This window comes from Apteryx mantelli, chromosome Z (genome assembly GCF_036417845.1).
Source record: "Apteryx mantelli isolate bAptMan1 chromosome Z, bAptMan1.hap1, whole genome shotgun sequence".
NCBI lineage: Eukaryota > Metazoa > Chordata > Aves > Apterygiformes > Apterygidae > Apteryx > Apteryx mantelli.
The window spans coordinates 31,611,889-31,630,373 of record NC_090020.1 but is presented as its reverse complement, the minus strand read 5'-3'; the positions used below and the strand labels follow the sequence as shown (position 1 = coordinate 31,630,373).

The window sequence follows — 18,485 nt, the reverse complement described above, 5'->3', positions numbered from 1 at the left end:
TAAAATACTGAATCTGGGACTCCCCTTAGGATTTACAATATAATTTCAGGAAGTGAGGTTAGTTATTCAGCATGGGACAAGTTTACTTAGTCTAGACTGAACCAGTTTCCAAACAAGAAAAAAAAATTAACTATTTTTTGTATATACCTTTCATTTGCTGTTTTGGAAAACAAATGTAAATGTAAAATGCAAATAATATGCAAAATGCAAATACAGTAAGAAGGACCATCACCCATGCAGTGAAAACATCCTTTCTCTCACAGAGAGAAATTCCATTTTCTCAAACTCAACCCAATTTTACAAACCTCACAAAACCAGTATCTCAGAGAGGCATTCTACAATTATTTCAAATCAGAACATGCTTTCCGGTCCGTAATACAACCACAGGGTTACCGGAGATAGCAAGGGAGGGGAAAAGCCCCTTTCATGACTGTCAACCAGTGTGACCCAAAGCCATTCATCTGCACAGCTCCCATGTACTTGGATCAGGGCCGAGCCCTGTCCTGTAATAATATGCCCTTATGTCTAAGCCTGACTACACTAAAAGTTATTGATGACAGCCTTGATTAAACAAGTAATTAAATCCTCCAGAATACTTATATGGTGGGGAGGAAGGGCTATGAGAAGGACAGAGACCAAGCATCAGTTGTGACCTTGAAAGAAAAGTATTGATTGGATTTTGTCTTGTGAAAGGAAGGAGGGGAAACTGAAACCAACCATCCTGAATCATTAATGAACTCCCATAGCATGCTCCTAATTCCAGTTTTATAAGTATCCAAGTGACTCTTTCTTCAGGCCTCCTCAAAAGTAGCATGTTTACAAACTATTCATAAAAAGAAACCGCAAATTCACTCAAGACAACAAGAAGTACATCTAGGAAGCAACTCAAAAGGTGTCTGTTTTTGTGTACTTTAGACTGTCTATATACTACGTTTATTACTGTGAGCAAACGAAGGGCGCTATTGATTGCCTGTGCTGCTACCTAGGCTTTCATTAGTACCCACTACATAGAATAGGATTTTCCACTCTTTGGATCTTTTCTACGGCTGAAAGGCCTTTGAACACACTTTTCATCACAAATATCCTTTTGGCAAGTTTTTCCTTCTTTTTTTTATAAAAAAGCTCTTCACAGAATGCAATGATATAAAATTACATGAACAGTGATAATTCAAACATCAGGATAAATCCAAGTAACTCCTGTTCTGTGTTACTTAAGCAGTAAAGGGATGTAGAAGGGTACAGTGGGGAGCAGAAAGCCAACCAGCAGATGTGATGAGGGAAGGTGTATGATAATTTTCTTCTAATTTATCTTACATTTCACTTCATCCTCCTTCTGGCCGAGTTTTCCCTCCTCAATAAATTCTTAGTTTTTCATCTAAAGTCTCCTTTCCTAGAAATTATCTCCAATAGCTTTCCTTTAAGTAGGCCCAGCTATTAATGCTGCTTACTGCAATACAAAGAAAGCATCTTCTTTCCATCTTGGCTCATCTAGCAGTCTTACTGCAAATCACTCTCTAGCTATTAACTTACTTCTATAAAGAAGTAATAATTTAGGTTACAGAACTGCTTTTCTGATTTCAAAAAACCTTTACTAAACAAATCAACTACATTAAGAGACTGGACAAATTATTAAGCAAAGATTTTTTTTTTTAATGCAAGCAAACCAAGACAACTAGAAAAAACAAGTTCATCAACAGCCAAATGACCACTGGTTGCAGACATTTCCTCCCAGAGGGATACTGTCAAACTGAGAAAGGTATACCAGCAAGGTACAAATATGAAAAGATTTCAAATATGAAATTCACCATCTGCTACAGGTGAGAATAAATGCAATAACTTCTGCCCATATTGCCACACAGCGATGCATTGGTAGAAGTCTCTAGGTGATATCTGCACAAATGAGTGCTCAGTGGTACCAAGACTGTGACTGTACGTTCACACACATAAGAAATGGGCCATTTTAAAAGTGTCTGTTTGAATTAAGTTTCCCTTCTACGTTCCTCTTCATTATCAATATTTCTACTTTCTAGAGATTAGAAGTCTTCCTTAGAAACCACTGCTTTAAAAAACTGCCACTTTTTATACCCTCTTTTTCATGGACAATGTAGTAACATTGACAAAGGTGAGAGTTACTACTACTGGTATCAAATTCAGTGCTTTCTGTAGTAACAGGATATCAAAAAACACTAGAGCCATGCTGCCAGTTCTATACTTAATGATTCATGAATTCACATAGTAAGTTGAAATACTAACCATGATCTTAAAATGAAGCATACAAGTCATTAAAAATTCTATACTGCAAAATCTCAGTGAAAAAAAAAAAAGATGATCCCTTCTGGCCTAAATTCTGAAATATAGCAGTTCTACTTATCATGGAGATGTACGTGTTTGTACCCTAGTGAAAAAAAACACCTAAAAATTAAAAGATCATAGGTAAGGAACAAGCAAACTAAGGAATGACAAGGACACTCATTTAAGTCAGGGAAAAAGAGATGATCTGCGGATTACAGACTACACATCACAGAAAATTTGAAAACCTACACTATAACAAACCCAGAAACCAATGCATCTTAAATGTTAGGTCAAAACTGCAGTTTTACCATACAATAAGTTTAGTGAGATTCTGGGGATGGACAGAATAATATAAGGACAGAGAAGACTTCTTCACAATGTTCTTGTTCAGTTTATATTTTCACCTACATTTGTCTGATCCATAAGATAAAGGTAATGAACAACAAGACGTTTCATTATCATGAACTGGACAGTGATTAATTCAGTATCCACTGGTCTTTAAGAACTGAGATTTAATTGTTTCTGGTAAAAACAGAAAAAGCAGATTTGAAATCAAAACTCCATTATTAAAATATCTTGTTCCCTTTACATTTCAAAGACAGCACAAACCTTCCCACTTCTGGTTATACAGTTTTGCTCAGTCCCATGGCTCCTGTAAAGTCTTTATACAAAATCAAGGAGGGATAAAATGCACTGGAGCATTCCTCTGTAAAAACAGTTTACAAACTTTGTTATCCCTACTGCAGCCACTTAAAGTCAGAGAAGATCTGTAATGCTTTTTAAAAAGCAAGCTGCATACAATCCTATACATAAGTCTGTGATACCGGTGAAGTATAAGTGTGGTACCTAAATTTACAGACCAAGAGCAAAATTCTGCTCTTCCATACATGCTATAAATATTGTATCTGCAGTGTTGATCACACTGCTTACTCTGCAATGACCTGAAGCTCCTGTTTCCATCAGTGGCGCTTCCAGTGCTGAAAAAGCAATAGGATGCTGCAGCCAGACCAGGGAGAAGTTTGCTCTCACTGCTGGCTGAACCCCACAGTGCCAATCACCATGACACAACTTGCCTTTCGTTTGCTTTAATGGAGCTGATTCACAGTTCTAATCAGCTGTTTCTGTGCATACAATTATTTGCACATGGGTGGGTGGGAGAGCCTTCATTTTTCACTTCAGTCATGATTTTAACCGCGCATATTGCACAGACAGAAAGTCAGCTTATTCCTTGAAGCATTCAAGTTTCACTATTAGGAGAAAGGCTGGCTGCTGTTCACATTTGTTACTGTATTATTCTTTGATGTGTTCACATCCAGTCTTGTGACCACATGTGAACATGTGAGTAGCACAGGTCAGATTAAGTAAAACTTTGCCAACAGAGGTGTCCTGGCTAGGGGCCAGGCTGACTGCCACTGTGCTGTTTACAAAGCTCTGCAGAATAAACTTCCTCATCTGGCTGTAGCACAAGAAGCTCATTTCTTGGCCCTGCCTGTCTGATTTTCAGTGCCAGTGGTCTGGACTCAGTTCATCCCAAGCTGCAGTTTAATTTTTGTTGTTGTTGTTGTTGCTGCTGTTTTTATTTTGTTTTTAAAACAGATCACAGGTGTGCAGGAATTCATGACTACATGGACACACTGAGTGGCACAGCAAAAGACAGGTGAGTGCACAGACACTGTTACTTCCAGTTCATCAGAGCTGATACTCTCCTTTGCTCTCAATCCCCCCCCCCGCCACTGCCTTGTCCCTTCCTTTCACTGGATAGGGTCGGCAATCCTCTCCTTGTTTCACTCGTTTTCCCCATGTTTCTTTTGCCCCTCTCTGCCATGGCAGGGTCGAACCTGGCTTTGCAAGGAGCTCCCTCGCTGTCCCAGGTGGCAAACCCAGGACAAGAACTCGCACTTCTTCCACCTCTGCCATCCTTCCAGCTGACAGGAGGTAGTCCCCCCTTTCCCATCTTAATTAAATACTATGTCTTTGATCCTAGCAGCTTCTTCCACAACTTTTGGCTCACATCTTAACCCCCTCTTCTCTTTCTACTCAGAATATAATCAAGCCACCCAGTAGGAAATTGCAAAAGGGTGTGATTTTTTCCCTTCTTTGGCTTGCTTCAACAATTTAACTATACTACAATCTTTTCCTTTTTTTCCCTACGACAGTTTAAGAAATTTCCTACCTACTCATCTCGTCTAGACTTCTCACATCCCCAGGGATCTCCTCTCGTAGTTTCCCTTACTCTCATCCCCTCCCTTGCCCCTCTCCATCACTTCTCACTTAGCCCTGAAACTTTCCCCCACGATGAAGGCAGGCTTTGATCTTGCCTTTTAAAAAAAAAAAGAAAGAAAAAAAAAAGAAAAAAAATCCCATCTGTCTCTCAAACTATTACCCGTATTTCTCATTAAGCTCACTGAATGAATTGCAGGAAGTTCACCTGGTCTTATTCTTGGACTACCAACCCTCTAGCTAAAATATTTCTGGTCCAGATCCAAGACCTTACTCAGCGAAGTCCTGACCCACAACTACATTTCATATTATCCTTAAGTAACTTATCACTCACCTTCAATGCTGAGTTTTTCGTGACTCATGATTTAGACCTATCTGACAAACCCAAACTGCCATGTTGTTCTTCTTTACAATTTGATCTTTGAATCTTGACAATCAGTCTCCGAAAGAAGAAAAGAAAACATAATTTTCCTTTTAGGCTAAGGATCAAAGTGATGCTAGTAGAAGGAATCTCCATCCACCCGTACTACTTCTGAAGACAGACTAATCCACACAAGGACCTAAAAAATATTCTTTTGCAAAAAGGCAAAAACAAATCTGTTCAGTTTGGCTGCAGGAATCATGCAAAATCATGCAACATTCATTCCAATTCATTTTGGTTTTTTTTTCAGCTTTAGCATTTTAGACATATTTTGCATGGCTAGCCATACTTTTCAGTGAAATTAAATGACAGAAAAGTCTCAGAGCTACAACCACATCCTAAAAGGTGAATCACAAGCAATGAACCCACGAAGTATTTCAAAAATTGACACACTTGTTATTTAACTGACTAAACTATGAACACACTGGACAAATAAAAACCATTCACACAGCATAAAGTTCTGTTAAAGCAGAAAAGCATCTTGAGCCACATTTGGAAAGACGTTTATCTGCACATAGCTGACAAGCTATACACCAAGCCAGGAATGCATAAGCACACATGAGTGTAGGTACATGAACTTCTCAGTGCACATACACAAGATTTGTGTAAAAATGGTTCTGGTGAGCCTAAAACCTGTGTTCATACCTACCACTAGACACATGAATTTTTCTCACTGACACCAGCAAAATCTATTTTGCTGCACCGTTTATGTTTTCTGCACGCCAGCCAATGCATTCAGGTACATCTGAAGTGTAGCTAAGGCCACGCTCTGAAAATTCAGTTCTCCAGCTCCCTCCTCAACTAACTTTTTGTAGCTAAGACTCATCTAAGAAAATTGGCCATGGTCCATACCTTGCCCAAAGCAGGTTCAGCAGAGAGCTTATTAGCTGGAGCTCTTTTCTGTACTTCCCTCATAAGTTCTGCCACATTGGCTGGAACCAGTATGCCAGCAAAAAGTTGATATTTCATCCCCTATTTAAGGAGCTATTTAAGAGCCACTCTAAGATGACTCCCTCATCCAGAGCCCAGTGTGTTACAGTGCCAAAGTTAATTGAGGAGCTAAAGGCCAAGATTAAGTTCCACCTATTCTCTGGGAGGATTTAGTTTCCCATGTTACTATAAAGATACTTTCCTAGATGCACATGGAAGCTGACACAGCCAACCGCAGGAACTTTGCCTGCTGCACTTCTTTCCCCAAAGAAATGCTAACCCCCATCAATCTAAATGAGTCCAGTTCCCATCTACACTCATTTACTGGCAGGGAAGTATAAAGGGGCCATTGTGTAAATAAGAGCCAGGCTCACTGACCTTTTTTTTTTTTTTCTTTTTTTCTCTTTTCTTTTTTTTTTTTAATGAAGGATGCCATCAGCATACCAACATCTTTAGATACCAGTCATCCATTCTACACAGCCCATTTCCTCCATCCCTTCTCCAAAATCCCCCCCACTTAGCAAGGACGCTACTTCAGTTTTAAACATTAACAAGACAGTTCTTTGACTAGGTAACAGTAATAAACACTGAATTCTGAAGTCTCTACTATATACGAGGTTCTCCTTTTTCCTCCCCCCACACCAAAGTAGAACAAACCAGTGACCCAGCTGTTGATCAGAAAGTAAATATTTAAAATTAAGCATTTCCATAACATTGCTTGTTGCCCTGGATGCATTTTAAGGATTATACCAGAGGAGAGAGGGTATCAGTAGTCAACTGCAATGGAATGGGTTGAAAAAAAATAAAGTATCTAACTTTAAAGTATCTGACTAAAATTTAAATAAACTTATGGGTTAGAAGCAGCTAGAAGAGGCACTGGGAATCACTCAGATGCTATATGCCTTGTAGTTAAAAGGCAAGTAATAAATGACAGGCATGAATTTTGTGTGCACAAAAAATGGGAGCTCAGTGGCAAAACAGATCACTGTTCCAAGGCCAGCTGGTATACACAATAGTGTGCACAAACAACATTTTTGTACACGTAGCAGCCAGTGAAAACAATGCTCATCTTTGTGCTTCATACAATCAAGAGCATCTGTTTGTAGAAGCATTGGCTGTACTTAGAAAAAGCGTCATCTTGGTTTCTGGGAACAAATCATGGTTTGCAAAAGTTGCCATCATTGCAGTATCTAAGCACTTAAATGCTAGGCAATGTCATTGTGATTAATAATGAATGTATATTGTGGCATGAATATTTTTCAAAGTACACAGATGGGTCACAGCCAATTGCTTGAAAGACTGCAAACACACAGTAGGAATTCCTCTCCCTTTGGCACCATGAGGGTAAGATTGTTGGCCCAGAGCTGCCAGGGGTGACACCGGTGTGCTCTGGATTGCAGTCGCGGAGGAAAGGGATGGGAAGGCAGAATGGCAGCCTTGTCCTTCTCTCAGGAACGGCAAATGCCTGCGACCCAAATCTGGGGTCTTTAGGCCTGAATTGTGCAACTGCACACCAACAGCACAGACTCTTCCAAACACTGTGGGTCCAGAGCTGAGCTTAGCTAAGAAACAAAGAGGGACTCTAAACAAAGAGGGACTCGAACTAGGACAAAGAAGGACCTATCAAAGGCCTCAGGACAGTATGGTCCAACAACCTGAAAGCATGAATGCTTCTCAGTTCCTCTGTAGGTTTGCTATCATACTCCTCCTGTTACACATCCTGTAGTATACATCAGGTATGAGACAAAGGCACAGGCTGTTTTTCCAAAGAGCTAAAGGAGAAGTTTCTTTCAGCTCCCCTAAAATCATGCCAGATCATCTCATCAGTTAAAGGAGGATTTTACCCTAAGAAAGTCCAAACTATTGCTTTGCTAAAATAAAGACAGGGATACTTATTTTACACTCTTCTTCACAAGAAAAACAGGGTGCTGTAAGTGACAAAAAGAGAAGGAAAGTTTGTCTCCCTTGCCAACCTTCTTGTGTGCACCAGGCGTAACTAAGATCACAGCCATGCCAGCCCAGCCAAGTGACCATCTAGTGTCCTGTCTCTGACAGTGGCCAAAAGTCCATGCCTGAGGATTCAGGTAAGCACAGAGAGAGCACATAAAGACGTTTATCCAGAATACTCACAGTCTCTGAGCTGCACAGCTCAGACTTCACGAGCCAGAAGTGATGGCTTTGTGCTTAACAGCTGCATCACTCAGATTCATAGCCAGTGAGGAGCGGGCAGTGAACAGGCTCTGTGCTGTTCACTTGTCTCACAACCTGCTCTGCCTGCATTTGAAGGACCCTTGGGGTGTACAGTACCACAGCATGTTGCATGAATTCTTCTGATGGCAGCAGAATAGCCTGTATTAACGTTCTCCCAGAGCACACAAGGAGAGGCCAGTGCAAGTTGAGCCACAATGCACAAGCTTCAGACACCATGAGTAGTAGTTACACGGCCTGCCTAGCCAGCAAGCTGGCATTCAGAAGCTCAGAAAGAGGGAAATGTAGCAGGAGAGACTATTTATTGCTCTCCAAAGTGACAGAGAGATGCGAGAGCTTTTGGGAAACCCCCAAGAGGATGACACTGTGCAGAAATACTGTGTTTGTGGCTACCACAAACTAAGAAGTTGACTGCATGTTTTAATTTAACCCTCAAATAGCTACAGTGCAAGACACATTCAACAGATGAACAGTTGGATCAGAGCCAGCTGAAGACTTTTAAAGTATGAACTGCTTTTAGAATACATCTCCACATATCATTGCAAAAGGATGGATAATAATGGAGCTCTAGAGATTGCAGGGGGGAACATTTAGAGAACATCACAATAGTCCTCTCCAAATATATTAAAGGAAGCTAAGATGTTCTAGTTCAGACATTAATGTGGAAAAGGGAATATTTCTGTAAGATACATTCCTGCTGCTGCCTCTTGCTACAAATCACAAAAATATAACTTATTGAAAGGGCACAAACACAGACGGACTAGACCACAACAATTTCTTGGAAGCCCTTGGCTATTACAGCTTGCAGCCACAGCCACCAGCCCAGGTGTCTGAGCACTCCCCTGTGAAACAGAGGGCTCTAGCAATTCAAACCACTGATTTTAGAAGTATTTCTCTCCAAATTCCAATTAGTGGCAATGTCTTCTGATCAGAACCACAGTTAAAATTTCTCCTATTTTAAAAGGCCAGATAGAGTACATCTCCATGTTGCGGCTGGCCCTGTCAGATCCAGGGACAAGTGTTGGATCCAGGAACATTGCCATTTCTCACTAGCATTACAAATGAATTCCTCTAAGTTGTGCAAGTTTTCATATACTCTCTGCAGACACTTCTATATAGTCTATCTGAATTCCAAATTTGCAACTAGCTGTACCATTAATATATTTTACACTGCACACCACAACATCTGAGTGCTTCACAATTGTAGCAGTATTATAAGGTTAAGCAATTAACAGAAAGCAAAATGCTGTATTTCCTTTCCAGTGACGGGGAAACTGAAGCATGGAACAAATGACAGACCTGTGATTTTGGACTGTGGAAAGTTATGGCAGTGCGGAGATTGAGCACAGCTGTGCTGAGTGCCACAGACACGGCAAATCTTCCCCCTTTCTGGTACTCCATGAAGAAGATGCACTCAAAATACAACGCCATTTTGAGAGAAAATGTCCAATTCTGAGTTCTCAGAGGTGCTGGCTCTGTATTATTATACACAATGTTCAAAGTGGACAAGAAGGAAAGGGGCTGATGGAGGGAAGAGGACCACAGTCAGACTAGCTGGCCATACTGCCAGGAGGAAGTAAAGCTTCAGGAGAAATACTTTGTATTCTGTCTGAGACATGTAAAGGACTCTTTAACATCTTATATGGTTGCATTACTCCATTCGGTGCCCCAGGGCATTCCCCTAAACCAGGTAGTTTAAGAAATAACAGTGGCATTAACTTTTAACATTAAGAATAAAATTAATCCAGGTTAAATAATAGTTACTAAATAGTTACTATGTCCATTTCACTTCATGATAAAGACTCCTGCTGTGTTGCTTTTCTTTTTCTCCGTCCCCACCTTTCTTTTTGAGGAAGTAGGAAAAAAAAAATAAAAGGCAGATTCCCAACCCCTCACTTTTTTTTTTTAATCTCAAAGAAAAAATCTGATTTTTCTCATTTTGCTACACCTGATTTCCCATTTCCATATTGGAAGTGTCAGTTCTTCCTGGTTTCTGATACTGGAAAGTGAACAGTGTTAAATGGGGCAGAACAAGGCAGAGGACAAAAAGAAGAGAGGCTGAGAGACACTTGTTTAAAAAGGTAATTCTGAGTTTTAGGGAGCATGCAGAACAGGAGGCAGGAGAAAGTAGGCTTTGAGGGCAACACTAAATACTTCTTGGAAGTAGTGAAGACTCTTCTCATTTCACCTCACAATTAATTTATGAAAAAAAGGAATTATTTATACTGTATTACCCTGATCTTCAGGCTGGATTATCATCCAGGCTGAGGATAGAAGATAGCCCTAATGTTTTAAGTAAATAAACATGAAAGGCTAAACTGTGTCTATGCGAAGCAGAGAGGCAGACTTATGTCACACGGGTGAGTAAGCAGCAGGGATGCACAATGTCTCCAGGAAGAGAACAACTGAGAACAGACATGAGTCACTTGGACAAGGTGTGTTCAGCTAACCATAATGAAAAAACTCTTTGGGGAATTCACAGGTTGCTGGGGTGAGGCTGTGGCAACAGCTAAAATACAAAGCTGCTCCCCCTTCAGGCTGTAGCAGTCCTGGGAGATGATAAACATGCTTTGGTGCGTGTGAAAAAGAGATATAAAAAGGACCCTTTCATTCAAGTAGAACAAACAATCTTACTTGAAGTTTTGCCCAGAACTGAATCAAACCTAAAGTTTTCTTTTTACTAGATATTCAAGCAGCTTGGCTACCTTTTGTCTTCATTATTCTTAATTCCTGTGAACTTTTGTACTTCCTGATTTCTTCCTAAACAGCAACAGCACTGCGACAACAATGATGGCTTTATAACATCTCTTGTTCACTCAGAAAAACAAAGCACCATAAATTTCTCCAAAAGAAAAAAAAGTTTCTTGCTACTTTTTCCAAATATCCATATCTAAGGTATATAATGCTATGAGAATGCACCTACTGAGAAAACAAAGGCATTTTCAGATGCATTTAAATTAAGCTGTTGATAAAAGCCCACTCTTGTGTATTTTTGAAAAATTGGGCAAGAAAGAACAAGCAATTTGTCTCATTTGGAGAAAGTGCAAATAAGCACCAGAAAAGTTTAATATCATATTCAATCTCTGAGTGGTTTTGTTTGTGGAGCTTTTCTAGGCACACACACACTTGTCTGAAATATACTTAAATCGGTTTGAAATTTTTCTGATTTCTTCCATGATGTTTTAAAAGACATAGCTCCACTGCAGGAAGCAAAATGACAGGAGTTGAGAGAAGAGAATCATAAGATCCTTACGCTGCAGTGATCTATGCAAGCCAGACTCTGAGTCCATGGTGAATCTTTCCTCATTGTGTGAAATTCAATACTGAATGCTTTTACTGAAGAAGAAGAAGGAAAAAAAAGTATACTCCAACTATAGTAAGGTCTCAGCATCTGCTAACAGAATTGATAAGTAGCAAATATGGCCAGGCATTTAAAAACAGAACATTATTAACCACAGTAATCATATTATCTTCTGTCCAGGACAAGCACAGGGATTCCCAAGCTCAGAAAAGAAAAAAAAAGAAATTCAGACTACTCAGAGACTGAACCAGAAATCAATGCAACTTAATCACAGAAGTAATCCTTCAACAATCTTTGAAAGTTCAGGAATGCAAATGGAAGAAACTTGCATAAAATCTGACAGGTATTGTAAAAGCATTCAGTATGGGATGCAGCAGTGGAACATGGTCCTAAACAACACATATTTGTAACCCCAGTGGTGTTATTCAACTGAGACTCACATACCTGAATCAAATAATTTTAATGAAAAGATGTCACTGTATTGTAAATAGCATATGCTCTCCTGTAACCTTTTGGTATTTCCCTGCCTTCACAATCAGGCCCAGGTCTTTGTCAGTATTTAAGACTACAGCAGCTTCTTCCAAACTAGCTTTTTTGCTAGGTGGAGATCACACAAAAGACCTAACTTCTACCAGGAATACCTTCTGTTTATCTACTGTTTGTGTTTCCACCTATGTTGTCCAAGAACTGCTCTGTTTTTTAGCATCTAGTTTTCAAGTATCATCTAGTCTCAAGATTCTCAATGGCCACCTCCACTAGGCGCATGTTTACTTTGTGGTAAATAGCACTCAATGTGCTGGAGAACTGGGCCACTCAAGGGGGGAAAAAAAAAAAAAAGACTGACTTTGTTTTCTTTGCTCGTCTTCTTTTTTCCCCTTCGCTCCCCACATCCAAATACTTTTTCCAGTCTCTTTTTGTGCCTGCTCTAGTTTATTCTGTTTGTAGGGAAACATTTAATTCTCATGACCTACATTCTCTCCTACTTCCCATTCTCCCTTCCTTGCATTTCCTCCTATGTCCAGTCTGCACGGAGGCAGAAAGAGCACAGGGTCAAATGTTCTGATATGGTGACATAGCTACAAAGCAATATTTTAAGAGATACATCTTTTCTTTACTGTAATGCAAGAGAATAGTGGCTTAAGTGTTTTAAGATCTTTGTAAAATCCTTTACACAGAATGACTTTCATGGATCAGTTCATAAAAGCTCTCATTTTTTGAACTACTTTTAGCGATTTGCCTCTTCAATGCTTGTAAGGTACTTACAAGCATTAACACATTTATCTTCCAAATGTCCATGTGATATATAAATATTACTATCCCCATAATCCAAGTGATGCACCTGAGACAGACAATTTGTGTGATCTGCCCATGACTACAAGGATTGGAATGCTAATGTCAAACAATAAAAATAACTTCTGGTGTCTGCTTCAGATGAGCAATATCATCATTGTCTTTACATGTCTCATCATCAAAAATCCCGCAGATTTGAGCACATTCTTTTTTTTCCCCTACATCTTATCTTACAACCACTCAGTCACACAAATTAATCCCTCTTTTACATTCTACTCATTGACTAAATAATGAAATGCTCTAAACACATTAAAGGATTGACGCCCACAGAATCTGCATTATGGAAGGTACAACACAGTACAAATTTACTTCTACAGGCACAATTGGAGAAATCAACAAGTTCAGGATTTCAGTGACTTGATGAAACTCAAGCATGTTCCAGAGCTACAAACTGATCCCACATTTTGAGCATAGCTCCTCTTAGTGACCTGGCAAGCAAGGCACAAAATTACCAGGAAACCCTCACTGAGAGCTCATTACAGATTTATAACCAGTTTGAACATTAGATCACGTTTGCCAAATTGCAGGTCTTTGCTGAAGCAAAACTTTTATTTTGCACTTGGTTTAGAATTAAAATTAGCAAAAGCTCTTCCATTTTAATCGTATTTCACTTCTAGTCCATAAGCAATCCAATTGCTTAAGCAAGACATGCAATAATGCATGACTTAAATGATAATAAATTGAGCATCTCTCCCTTTTCCCATATCAGTACGTCAAGGCATTTGCTTCGAGTAATCTGATGCTCCAAAAATCAAACCAGCATGCAAGTCACAGGGTTTGTTTTGAAACCCCTTGCAGTCATTCCCCTCTGTCCCAACAATGTGGAGTTAAACAAAACTTATTAAGACAGAGAACACCATGACCATTTGCCATTTACTCATAGACAAATATGAGAGAAACAAGATTTCTCCTACTGACAGTGAAGTTACATCCAAAAGAATACGCAAAGACCTCAAAAATCTGTCATATTTAGACAGAATAAAGCAGCACTTCACTGTAATCTAAACAATACTATTATTGAAAGTCATATAAATATGATTACTGAGGTAAATGAGGGTTAAAGACTTTAAGTCATAATGGATACATTGTGTCAGAAGCTATTATCAGAAGTGTCGAATGACAATATTGCTGATTAAGGTGGCTTTTATTATACAGTTGTACGGCACTTCTTACTCAAACTAAAATATCCTAAGTGAAATGCCTCAATGGAAGACAGGTTCCAAGCTGCCCTCTCCTGTACTGTTTTGGGTTTTTTGATCGAAGCTCAGTATGTAACAAGAGTTTACAAGCAAAAACAATATAGTGAATGACACACAAAGGAGAAAAAATATTCCATGACTATGGTACGTGCTCATGTTTGGAATAACCAACTTTATTAAAAAAATTCAAAGGAGGCTCATAGTCTAATACAAAAGTTATGGAAATCACTTGCAAGAAAAAAGCTGTCATTAAGTCAGAGGAAATATCTTGTTTTGACTTTGCAGACAAAACCCATGGGTTTGTTCATAACTTTTAATCAACTTTGTGAAAAAGCATAACATCCTGACCGATAGTCCAAGTTGTAAATTTACATTCAAAAGACGTGACAAGTAAATAACAAGGGCTTGAAGGAAAGGTAGTATTTTGGGGTTGTTTGTCCTAAAAGGAACATGGCTTTATTAAATCAACCTACACCATTCCATTATCTGGACAAAGCAAGACAAATTTCTGTACCCAGCATAGCCTTGAAACCTCACAAAAGGAGCAAATAATTGCTGTCAGGATTTCAGTTTAGGACATGGTAAACAGTTCAGAGAGATCTAGGAAGGAGATGCACCTTCCAAAACAGGACACCCAAGCCCACAGACATGAGAAGATTGCTAGCACCGCCTAACTATGAGGGGACTTTCAGATTCCGTTTGTTCTCTTACCTTTGGACTATTGCACAAAGCTCAAAGCACTGACAGAAGCTTCACACAAACATTCAAAAAAATGCTCTAACCCCAACGGGACTAAATACACATCTGTTTCCCTCTATTTCTGTCAGATTCTATTTGTTACTTTCTTAAGAGAGAAAGGGTTGGTTTGGGAACTCCTTTCTGGTTTTGGAACCTTCAAGAAAAACTCATTTAACAGCCACAGTTGTGATAATACTCTGATCTTTTTTGACCTACTTCCACAGAGTTCCTAACAAGTAAGAAGCACTAAATATATTGCTTTATTGCCTGAATACGGGCACCCTGTGGCAAAAGTTACTTCAGTTCAAATTAGCAAAAATGTTTTCATCCTTTATGATGTGTTATCTTCCATCAGTTTCCTCTGTACTTTGGTCCATGCTTAGTGACATGTTCATATGTTAACAAACATTTGCAAACTAAAAAGTTGGGTATTTTGCAACGAGTTATTTATTTACATTCATTTTTCAGCAGGGGATGTGGAATAAAACAGGACCAGAATTATTCTTCCACAAATCCTCTCAGGGAGTTCATGAACCTACTCCTGCCCTCTCTGCTCCAGTTCCCTTGCTATTTTCCAGTTTCATATGCTGGATAGATGGAGTCAGACATACACACAAAATGATAAGATATCTTGGAGCCTTCAGTGAATTCCCACCATAAGCACTTTCACATCCTCCAGCAAGCAAGCAAGCCAAAGCATTTCACAAGAGCAACCCACAGATTTTAACAAATGTATTTAAGAAATTAACAGAAATTTTTGCCATTTATGCTGCAGCCTCTTGCAAGGATCTAAAAACCTCACCTCCTCAAGGAACCAAAAGGAGCTTTTAACACAAAGCTGTTACCAACAGACCCCTTATAAGAAGGTGCTTAAGATATACATAAGCAGAGAAAGAGAGAGAATTAAGTTTTACCAGTTACTTTGGTGAATTTTGCAATGTTATCTAGAAGTCTAGCACAACATGAAAGTTTATTCACAGAGTAGAAAGAAGAATTTTTTTTTCATACTAACACTATTTTGAATGTGTTCTAGCACAGATCAGAGACCAGTTCTGCACTAACAATGATCCTGAAATTAATCATCAGAACACTATTTCCTCAAACTGTAAAAGACAAAGTAAAAAGAAGCAGGGAAAGAGTGAAAAGAATTGCCATGTATAGTGCAACCCAACTTCGACCAGAATCCAGGATATCACAAAGAAAATGTTTTAGTTCTGTTACTGGTTGTGAGCTGAATTTGCTTGCTTCTCTACCTGAAAAAGCACTCTACTAGTGTAATTGGGCAAGGTAACAGCGTGAAATGAACGTATCCCAAGCTGTCCCCTCACTTTAGATATACAAAATGAAGAGAGAAGCCAAAAGAGAGGGTAAGCTATTTTTACACAGCTCCTTAACACATCTCGATAGAGATTGATTTGTACAGCAAATGTACTGGAAGCCCCCAGTGCACCAGGTGCTCCCTGTCATGTAAATTGGACCCTTTTCTGCTCAGGTACAGTCCTGGCAAGAAGACAAGGGGGGGAACATGAGCTCTGCCGCAGTCTCTGTGGCCGTTCAGCACATGCAAGTACTTCTAGGTACAGCTGCTCGGATGCAGCATAGCTCAGGGCACAACCACCCACTCCGCACCTCTTTCTGGGGAGACTAGTCACAGTCCCAACCTCCAACCATGCACTAGCTTGTTAAGTGAGGAGGGATTCAGCAAGGCAACAGTGCTAGAAGGGGACAGATGATCCCTGTCAATGTAGAAAATGGGATAAATTGGCATTAAAAAATAAGAAGTATAAAACAATGTCCTCAAGACACTGCAGATGCCTGCTGTGAACCCAGAGGGGTGAAAATTTCATTCCTTACAAAAGATATTACCTATACGGGCCACAGTGCTGACTACCTATTTACACATTTCATTTTCTGATTTTCAGGGGAACATTTTCTCCTATTAGTACCTGGTAACATGAACAATACCACTGATCACCAGTTTTACTGCTCCCGTTATCATTGAGTGACTGTTTTGTTTTTTTCTAAACTATTGTTTGAGGAAGGGTTGGAGGGGATATTTAATGACAGTGTGTCTGAGGTGACTTTGTGTTTTCACAAGATAATAGCAAAATGAAGCAGAGCCTTTTGTGCATCTCTGCCTCATGTAACTCAGGAAGCTCCTTCTGATAAATGAAAAATATTCATTCATGTTTTCAGAAATGTTTGAAAAGAGGAAGATTTTACTTTGTTTTATAAATATTTTCCATAGCAATCCGGATATTTTATTACTTCCCAATTCCCTACTAGAGCACAAATTATAAAATAATGTCTGTATCTTAAGTTGGGTCGTAGTTTTGCTCTCACTGAACTCAATGACAAACCACTCATGGAATTCACAGGTAGCTGGTTTGATCTTTTTATCCAAAATTTCCAAAAATACGCATTTTAGACGTATTATACTTCTGACGGTAAGAAATTTCTCTTCACTGTTGCCTTATTTGCCTCATGCTCAAATATCCCAGGTTGTTTATGTTCATTTATTATTTCTCAATATATGCTTATGTTGCAGGCTCTTCAGAGAAGGCAATTTGTTATTAACATTCTGGGTATTACATATCAATATGGTGTTCTAATCTCAGGTCTTTAAATATTGTTTTAATAATAATTAAACAACATTGATGGTGATAAACTGAGAAAGTGTTTCTGGGACTCTGGATCCATATATGGAGCCATATTGTGAAGCTCAGGTGTGAATGTAAACTTCAGAGAAGTTTGAGGTTTACTTTAAGGAATATTTGAACGCCATCCCTTTCTAAAGCAAAGTCTGGGTTTTATCTGTAGCTCATAGTGACATTTCACCATTACCACACGTACCATGCCAGTGATTAGTTTTTGAAGGACTGTCCCTGAACAGTGATCTCATTTTACTGCTCTTCTAACCATCACCGGTCAAATTAACAGAATAAAATAAACTCTGAACATGTGGTTGCTGCCTTAATTTTGGCCAGCCATTCCCCCTAAAATACTTCCTTACTCAAATATGATCTAGATGGACAATTCTGCAAAAGAAAATTACTAAAGTAAAAGTTACTGATTATGCAAGACCACTATTTTTTTCAGAAGTTCTACTTGAAGGTACTCAAGAACCACCACTAAGTAAGGAGTTCCCTGGAAGGCAGCTTACTACATTACCAGGCAAAATACAACTTTACCCATTCTCCTTCAGGGTAGAGTTTACTTCCTAACGCCTCCAATAATGCTATGTTGATAACTATAACTAACAAGCATTCAGCTTCAAGGCCCACACCTCAGGCATTTCCCATTATTGATCTTATTTGGCTTCCATTTCCTTCAGCTGGCTAATACATTTTAGAAAGTGTTAGCCACAAAGAAAATTTACCCTGAACTTTTGTTCAGTTCTAAGGAGTTTCTTCTAGTCTTTGGTCAAAAACTGCAGCTCTAGCCCCCAGGCTCCATGTTGTTTTTGTGGGCTTTTCACAATGCCTGTCTTCTTTTATGCTATCCCAAAGACCAGAGACTGCTCATCAGAAGAAAGTGAAAGAAAAGGAGGTTACCATCCTAGCAAGCTAATATGTACCATCTACATTTCTGCTCTGCTCAAATTGTATCTGTTCTAGGAACTTTCCTCTATAAAAGAAATATACAAATACCAAATACACATTAGATATCTCTGAAAAGAACACGGTTAAGGACAAGTCAGATTCACCAAAATATAAAACCATGGGGAAAAAAACCTTCTGTGATACTACATAATAAGCACAAGTGAGAGGAAAGACATAAGGTTAACAGGAACCTACCAAAAAACTGGTAGGTAGACTCTCTCCAT

The 18,485-nt window shown here is 39.1% G+C and overlaps 1 protein-coding gene across 4 annotated transcripts in view; it reads right to left on the bottom strand.

The window, feature by feature from the left end:
- Positions 1-18,485, bottom strand: part of NTRK2 (neurotrophic receptor tyrosine kinase 2) — a 198,632-nt gene that overhangs the window by 122,562 nt on the left and 57,585 nt on the right. The window lies entirely within an intron of this gene.